We start from the raw sequence: 7481 nt of genomic DNA, 5'->3' as shown, positions 1-7481 counted from the left end.
CTTTCTATTCCTGTTCAGTTTTTCCCAGAGGTCTATCATATCTAACTTTTCTAAAATTCTATTCACCTCCTTCTTATTTTGTTGTTTAGATTTATCTAATTCTGAGAGGGGAAAGTTGAGGTCTCCCAGTAGTATAGTTTTGTTTTCTATTTCCTCCTGTAACTCATTTAACTTTTCCTTTAAGAATCTGGATGCTAAACCATTTGGTGTATATGTTTAGTATCTATATTACTTCATTGTCTGTTTTCAGCAAGATGTAGCTTCTTTGCTTGTCTCTTTTAATTGCTTTTGCTTTGTCTGAGATTATGATTGCTACCCGTTGCTTTTTCTACTTCTACTCTAGCCTAGTCCTTTACTCTATGTGTCTCTCTCTGCTTCAAGTGTGTTTCTTGTAAACTACACATTGTTGGATTCTGTTTTATAATCCACTCTGCTATCTGCTTCTGTTTTATGGATGAGTTCATCCCATTCACATTCACAGTTGTGATTACTGTGTATTTCCCTCCATTTCTCTCTCTCTCTCTTTCACCCTATTGTTCTTCAAGTGTTTTGTTTTTGACCACCCCCTTCCCCAATCTGCCCTCCCTTCTATCAGCCTCCCCCAATTCTCTTTTCTTCTCCCTCTCTCTACTTCCCTGTAGGGTAAGATAAATTTCTATATAACTGAATGCATATGTAATTTCCTCTTTCAGCCAATTCCAATGAGAGTAAGGTTCAAAAGTTGCCGACCAACCCCTCCATCTTTCCCTTTATTGTAAAAGCTCTTTGGAGCCTCTTTTATGTGAGATGATTGGCCCCATTCTACCTCTCCCTTCCTCCTTCTCCCAGTGCATCCCTCTTTCTCACCCCTTAATTTTGCATATCATTCCATCATAATAAATTCACATCCCATGCCCTCTGTCTTTGTATGCTCTTTTTAACTTCCCTAATATTAATAAGTTCTTAAGAGTTACAAGTATCATCTTCCTATGTAGGAACGTAAGCAGTTTAACTTTATTGAATCCCTTATGATTTCTTTTTCATGTCTCCCTTTTTATGCTTCTCTTGAATCTTGTATTTGAAATTAAAATTTTCTGTTCATCTCTGGTCTTTTCATCAGGAATGCTTGAAAGTCCTCTACTCCACTAAATATCCATGTCCCTCCCCCCCCCCCGAAGGATTACACTCAGTTTTGCTGTGTAGGTGATTTTTGGTTGCATTCCTAGCTCCTTTGCCTTCCAGAATATCATATTCTAAGTCTTCCAATCTTTAATACAGAAGCTGCTAAATCCTGTGTTGTTCTGACTGTGGCTCCACAATATTTGAATTCTTTCTTTCTGGCTGCTTGCAGTATTTTCTCCTTGACCTTTGGAATTTGGCTGTAATATTCCCGGGAGTTTTCATTTTAGGATCTCTTTTAGGAAGTGAATGATAGATTCTTTCAATTTCTATTTTACCCCTGGTTCTAGGACATGAGTAGTTTTTCTTAATAATTTATTTGAAGATGATGCCCAGGCTTTTTTTATTTTGATGATAGCTTTCAGTTAGTACAATAATTCTTAAATTATCTCTCTTCCATCTATTTTCAAGATCATTTGTTTTTCCAATGAGATATTTCACATTTTCTTCTATTTTTTCATTCTTTTGATTTTCTTTTATTGTTTCTTGATGTCTCGTAGAATTATTAGTTTCCACTTGCCCAATTCTAATTTTTAAGGAATTATTTTCTTCAGTGAGCTTTTGTACTTCCTTTTCCATTTGACCAATTCTACTTTTTTAAGTTATTTTCTTCAGTGAATTTTTATACATCTCTCTTCCCCCTCCTTTTTTTGCTTCCTTTGCCAAGCTGATTTTTTTTTCATGATTCTTTTTCATCATTTCTTTCCCCAAATTTTTCTCTACCTATATTATTTGATTTTTTAAAATACTTTTTTGGGGGGACTGATATCAATTTGCCTTTTCCCTTGAAGCTTTGCATGTAGCTGTTTTGACATTTTTGTCCTCTTCTGAGTTTGTATTTTGATCTTCCCTATCACCATAGTAATTTTCTTTGGTCAGGTTCTTTTTTTGTTATTTGTTCATTTTCCCAGCCTATGTCTTATCTTTTAACTTTATGTTAAAGTAGGACTCTGTTCCTTGGGTTGAGAGAGCTCTGTTCCAACCTTTAGATTTTTTATGCTGCTGATTTTAGAGCTAATTCTGGGGACCTGTAAGTTTTCAGTTATTCCAAAGTGGTATGATCTAAGGAGATATTTGGTCACTGCTCTCCTGGCCTGTGCTCTGGTCTATGAATGACCACAAGCACTTTTTTCTGCTCTGGAACTGTGATCAGTGTTCTACTCCCTTGTGGCTTTGAGCTCTAGTGTGCTAGTGCTGCTCCTCAACCTGGAACTACAAACTGGGCCTGCAACCTGGATCCCCATATGGGCAATGCAACAGAGTCCTGCACTTAGTGCCAGCAAAGTGTCCCCTCTAATTTTCTTCTGACCAAATTGTCTAGCCCCGTTACCATGAGTGGGTTAAGAGCTCTTGGAAGTCACTGCTACTGATTCAGTGTGTTTTTCAGGGCCCAGCCTACTGACGGCTTTGCTGCTGTGCTGGACTTTGCTCTACTCTCATTCAAGTGAGACAGATCTTTCCTGTAGACCTTCTAAACTGTTAGGCTGAAAAATTGTTTCATTCCTTCCTTTTGTTGGTTCTGCCACTCCAGAATTCATTTGGAAGCATTATTTTAAAGTTGTTTGGGGGGAAATTGGAAGAGATCCAGTGAGTCCCTACCTTTACTTCACCACCTTGGCTCTGCCTTAACAAATTGTTGAGTTGAACTATTAGAGACTGAGATTGCTGGTAAAGGGGAAGACAGCTGTTTATTTGTCTACAATGCTGCAAAGGGGCATATATCTGCTAAATCTGTTATCCCTTCACTCTCCTATTTCCTAAGTCTTTCCAGAAATACACCACTTATATTACATACAAAGTTGGGCTACCTCAAATTGCAACTCATATAATTCAACAGACATTTATTATCTATTATGTGCAGAGCATAGTGCAAGGCACTGGGGATACAAGTTTAGGTAAGACATAGGTCCTGCCATTATATAGTTTCTAATTTAGTAGTGATATAATACTACAATATTACAACAGTACAAAATACAATAACTACAATTTAAAAATAAAATAACAGACTTAGAGTTGGAAGTGTCCTTATATAAATGCATTAGAAAAATATGAAACAAACTGTTGAGATAGGTATAAGGAGCAAAAGGACTTCATTGAAGGCAATTAGGAAAACTTTTGCCACAGGTGAAAAGATTTATATTTGAAAACATATCCAAGAGTTTGACATAACTTGGCTTTTTCTTCATTAGGCCAAATTACTTGTAAAGAACCTGCCACTCTGGTGCCATATACTAGCTCCCCACCTTCCTTCCACTCCTTCTGCTACATGTAAAGTGATGGAAAAACCACCTGGAAACCTACGGAGGGCAAGATGATGCTGTGTGAGCCAGGGACCAATCCGTAAGCTTCTCTGTGCCTCTGTCTGTCATCTCCAGGAACAGACGTGTTTTTTTCTTTCCTGCCTTCCTCCTTCCCTCCCTCTTAAGAGATATGAGGTCATGTGTTAACAGGTGTGTTGGGAACAAATGAAAAGCGTAAGGAAGTATTGCTTACATTTCGGGTCACCACGATGTTGTAAAGTATGTTGACTTTAATGGGTTAACAACCCACACACAAGACGATGTACTTGTGTGAGGGTGGTACCCTGGTGGGCTCCACTAATTAATTATACCTTCTATCTTCTCCTATGCTCATCTCTTCCTATTTCCGGGTTCTCTTTCCCTTCCGTTTTTCTGTAAAATAATTGGGTTCTCCTCGTTCCGCCTCCCAAACCTAAAACTAAGCCGGCGAGAACTGGGAAACCAATGGGAACCTCGTCTCTGCATTGCTTTGTTTATGCTTTTTCTTACGTCATCCCCAACTTTAACCAATCTGTAGGCCAAAGGGGCGGGGTCAATTTCTTTACCATTTCCTGCCCATGCAGCCTCCTCTCTTTTGCTTGTGTCCGGCTCATGACAGACTGTTATATTTACCAATTCAAAAGCAGATTTGTGCCAAACCTACTCAGACTCTAACCAATCACAGAGAGAGAAAGAGCACTAGGGGAGGGGAATAGAAGCTTGACCCCTCTTTGGGAATGGGTTTGAGGAAGATTACAATTAGCAGAACTTCCAGTTAAAGCCTGGTGAACGCAGAGTGGAATTTACTTCAAAGGACGCAGCCTTCTCCTTCTTCCTCCACCCCAGGCCAAGTTGGGCCCTTTACCCTACTCCCCTACCCTCTGATCATTTACAGCTTCCAGGAAAGAGGCCAACCTTTTAGTGGTATGCCCTCACTCCCCATGTCAGGCCACCCAACCTAGGAGCCTTTTTGGATTCCCTGCCCCCCAGCTCTAGTGTCAATCTCCTTTTTCTGCGCGTTTCTTGCTGCGACTCTCCTCCCATACACAGGTTCCTGAGTCCAAGCTGCAGGGGTGGAGGGGGGGAAGAGGGGAAGAGGGAGGAGCTGGTTGCTGGGGAGTGACTGAACCATCTTAAGGTGGAGCAGGGCAGTTGTGACTGTCTGGACCTCAAAGCAAGGCGAATGCCACTTTCTCTATAGACTCTGCTTTTCCAGCTTTGTGCTTTGCTGATTGAAATAATCTCCCAATCCTGCAGCCCTATGATACCCTCCATTATCCTCCTGCATCCTTTCCAGATCAGTCTTTGCCCCAAAACTTTAGTCCTCTAGAGATGACTTAAAGGTATCACAATGGTATTTAGAGGGTAAGGAGAAGAGGCGAGAAAAGGATTTTATTATCCAGAGATAAATTTAAAGACCTTGCAATATGGCTTATCTGTCCCTGAGGGCTTCAATCAATCAAGAAACAATTATTAAGTGCCTGCTTTGTGCCATGCAGTGTGCTAAGCGCTGGCGTTACAGAGAAAGGTAAAGACAGTTCCTACCCTCAAGGAACTCACAATCAAATGAGAGCCACAGCATATAAATAATTATATTCAAATAAGCGATTTATATGATAAATCGGCTCATATACTTTATGACTAGTGTTTTATTATCGTCACGGTATTTGTGAAGTGGATGCTGAAGGGGCCGTTATGGGGAGGGAAGAGTCAACAGACTAAAGGGTAGGTGGGAGATGTCCAAGGAGATTGTAAGGTTGTGCAGTGGCGACCTGTATGAATTGATGCTAAAATGAGAACAATTTATAAAATTACAACGTGATAAAGAAAAAACAACATTGAAGGACCTGAAAACTCTGATCAGTTTAATGACCAACCACGATTCCAGAGGATTAATGTGATGAAGTGGGCTATGTGCCTCCTGAGAGAGAGGTGATTGACCCAAGATGCAGAATAAGAGACATTTTTAGACACAGCCAATGAGAGAATTTGTTTTTACTATCCCTATTTGTTACAAGTGCTTTGTTCATCTTTTTCCAGTGGGGAAGGAAGTTGAGGGAGCAAGGGGGAGTAGGGATAGAGAAGCCAAAAAAAGAAGAAAAAAAAAAGATTGTACAGTGGTGTTAATATGTATCGAGGGTAAAAGAGGGCCTGAAGGGGGAGCTGAAGGGAATATAAGCTTGTCCTGTAAAGGGTCAGGAAGTGAAGTTCTGGGTGTGAGATGTTAATGGAATTGTCAAATGAGCTTCAGAAGAGTTCCAGTACCTTGCTTTTCTATGGTATTAAGAATCCCACCTTCTGCAGGAAGGCTTTTCCTATCCCTTTTAATGCGAGTGGCTTCCCTCTGGGATGACCAATTTATTCTGTGTATAGCTTGTTTGTACATCGCTTTTTGCATGTTGTCCTCCCTATTAGACTATGAGCTCCTTGAGGACAGGGTGTTTTTTGTCTTTATTTGTATCCCCAGCGCTTAGAATAGTGCCAGGCAAATAATAGGCGCTTAATAAAAGCTTCTTTACTTGATTTTACCATTCCATAAAAGACTTTGGGATGCATGGATATTAACTCACCTGAGCCTCATAGTCTGGTGGGGGGTAGCCTCTTATTTTACAAATAAGGATAAGAGAAGCTGCAATTTGCCCAAGGTCACAAGCTACTGGACCCCCAAGGCTTCTGACACTTAAACTCCGCGCCTCTTACTCTAGGTGGATAGAGCATCTCGGATGCTCCCGGGGCTGCTCATCCCTTCGGCATGGGTGGGCGGAGGTGGCGATTATCTAGCGGGAGGGAAAGAGCCTTGGGCTGCCCAGGGAGAGGTGGGAGCGAACCCCTGCAGCTCCCCGAGCCTCCTTAACCCAGGCGGGGAGACGCCGGCCGTAACTGCCGGGCTGGGCCGGGGGGCGGGGACACGAGAGGAGGGGGGCGAGGAACCGCGCGGAGGCCGGGGAGGAGCCGGGGCCTGCAGCGGAGCGCAGCCGGAGCCCGAGCCGAGCCCGAGCCGAGCCCGGGGACTGCGCGTATGCTCGGCAGTTTCCCCGCTCGCGTGGAGTCCGGATAGCGTGGCGTCCGGGGTGGCGGCGCGGGCAGCCCCGCGGGCCCCGGGGGACGAGGCGGCCGGGCTGCCGCCGCTGCTCCCCCACGCCGAGCCCGAGCCCGAGCCCGGAGGCGCGGCCTCCCTGCCCGACCAGCCGGGCAGCCTCCGCGGAGCGCGAAGAGAGGCGAGACGCCGCGCCCGGGGCGCCCGGCCGGCCTCCGCTGGACCGGAGACCCCTAGAGCCCAGGCCGTGCCCCGGGGGAGCGCGTCCCACCCCGGAAAGCAAGGGCACCCTCCTTCCCACCCTCCTGCGTAGACACACACTTCTTAGTTCCAGACTTTCTGGGCAAAGGGGAAAAGGAGAAAGGCGCCCTGCGCCCTCCCCCGTCTCGTGCCCGCTCTCCTTTGGCGAGAGCCGAGAAGAGTGCCAGGACCCGGGGGCTGAGAGGACACAGCAGGGAAGGGGAGAATTTAGATTCCTCCCATACTCAGGAAAGGGCAACAACATCCCCACCCCAAGTCCGCGGGCTTCTTCCTAGGACCTAGAAAGTGGAACAGGGCAGTCCCTCTCCCCTTAATTCTCCAGCAGACAGAAGAAGCCCTTCACCCCTGAAGGAGTCAGTTTTGAGGGGAGGGGGACTCTCCCAAAGGGGAGGAGACAACCCCAGGTTGGGTGAGGCTCCTCCCCTTCTCCCCAGGATTACTGCCAAGGCGTGGGGGGTCTACCACCTCCCGCAGGTAGGACCTCCTTCTCCTCCTGCTGCTGCTCCTCCTTCTCGGGGGACTCGCCGGCCCACCCCAGCTTGGGGAACTCGGCAAAGCCCACGAAGAGCTACTGAGGATGGGGCCCTTGGCCTGCTCCTAAAGAGAGATATCCCTTCAGCCCTAAACTCCAGTGCCAGGTGGTTCCCTTCCTTTGCCGGGAGAACCTCTGAGGCAGGTGAGTAATGTTTGTGGCCAATGTCTTCCCCCCCCCCCCCCCCCCCCCCCCCCCCCCCCCCCCCCCCCCC

At 45.4% G+C, this 7481-nt stretch overlaps 1 protein-coding gene across 1 annotated transcript in view; it reads left to right on the top strand.

Annotated features, from left to right (window-relative positions):
• The first annotated feature begins 7018 nt into the window (after nt 1–7018).
• The window catches only part of FOXJ2 (forkhead box J2), a 30044-nt gene continuing 29581 nt past the window's right edge, over nt 7019–7481 (top strand). Inside the window, exon 1 of the mRNA XM_027838642.1 lies at nt 7019–7411. The gene's annotated coding sequence lies outside the window, so the exon portion shown is untranslated. The remainder of the gene's footprint in view (nt 7412–7481) is intronic.

The sequence above is a fragment of the Vombatus ursinus genome, unplaced genomic scaffold (assembly GCF_900497805.2).
Source record: "Vombatus ursinus unplaced genomic scaffold, bare-nosed wombat genome assembly UNPS02014830.1, whole genome shotgun sequence".
Taxonomy (NCBI): domain Eukaryota; kingdom Metazoa; phylum Chordata; class Mammalia; order Diprotodontia; family Vombatidae; genus Vombatus; species Vombatus ursinus.
This window is presented reverse-complemented; position numbering and strand designations above follow the sequence as displayed.